This window comes from Cyprinodon variegatus, unplaced genomic scaffold, assembly GCF_000732505.1.
Source record: "Cyprinodon variegatus isolate N-32 unplaced genomic scaffold, C_variegatus-1.0 Scaffold438, whole genome shotgun sequence".
Classification (NCBI taxonomy): Eukaryota; Metazoa; Chordata; class Actinopteri; order Cyprinodontiformes; family Cyprinodontidae; genus Cyprinodon; species Cyprinodon variegatus.
Window position 1 is genome coordinate 671,066 of NW_015150891.1, and position 968 is coordinate 672,033.

Here is a 968-nt window from a genome sequence, read left to right on the forward strand (position 1 = left end):
GCGATGTTGAAGAGACGTGTCAACCATGACAGCCCGACAACATCCAGAGCTCTAAGATACTCAGGACGGATCTCGTCCACCCTTGCCACCGTGGAGTTTTTTGACCACCTCGGTGACTTCGGCCTGGGTGATGAACGAATCCAGCCCCAAGCACCCCGTCTCTTCTCCCCCAACGGAAGGCGTGTCTGTCGGGTTGAGGAGATCCCCAAGTATTCCTTCCATCCGCCCGATAATAACATCCTTCAAGGTCAGCAGCTCCCCACTCCCACTGAAAACAGTGCTAGCGAAGCACTGCTTTCCCCTCCGGAGGCGCCGGACGGTTTGCCAGAATCGCTTTGAGGCCAACCGATAGTCTTTTTCCATGGCCTCTCCGAACTCCTCCCAGGCCGGAGGTTTTTGCCTCTGCAACCGCCCGGGCCGTGACACGCTTGGCCTCACGGTACCTGCTTGCTGCTTCAGGAGTCCCACAAGCTAGCCAAGCTCATAGGACTCCTTCTTCAGCTTGACAGCATCCCTTACTATCGGTGTCCACCAACGGGTTCGGGGATTGCCACCACGACAGGCACCGCAAAACTTACGGCCACAGCTACGGGCAGCCGCATCGACAATAGAGGCAGATAACACAGCCCATTCGGACTCCATGTCTCCAACCTCCCTCGGAACCTAAGAGAAGCTCTCCCGGAGGTGGGAGTTGAACATGTCCCTGACCGAGGGTTCCACCAGACTTTCCCAGCAGACCCTCACTACACGTTTGGGCCTGCCGAGTCTTTCAGGCTTCCTCCTCTTCCAGCGTATCCAGCTCACCACCAGGTGGTGGTCGGTGGACAGCTCCGCCCCTCTCTTCACCCGAGTGTCCAGGACATGTGGCCGACGATCGGAAGATACGACTACAAAGTCGAACATCGACCTTCGGCCTAGGGTGTCCTGGTGCCAGGTGCACCTATGGACATCCTTATGCCTGAACATTG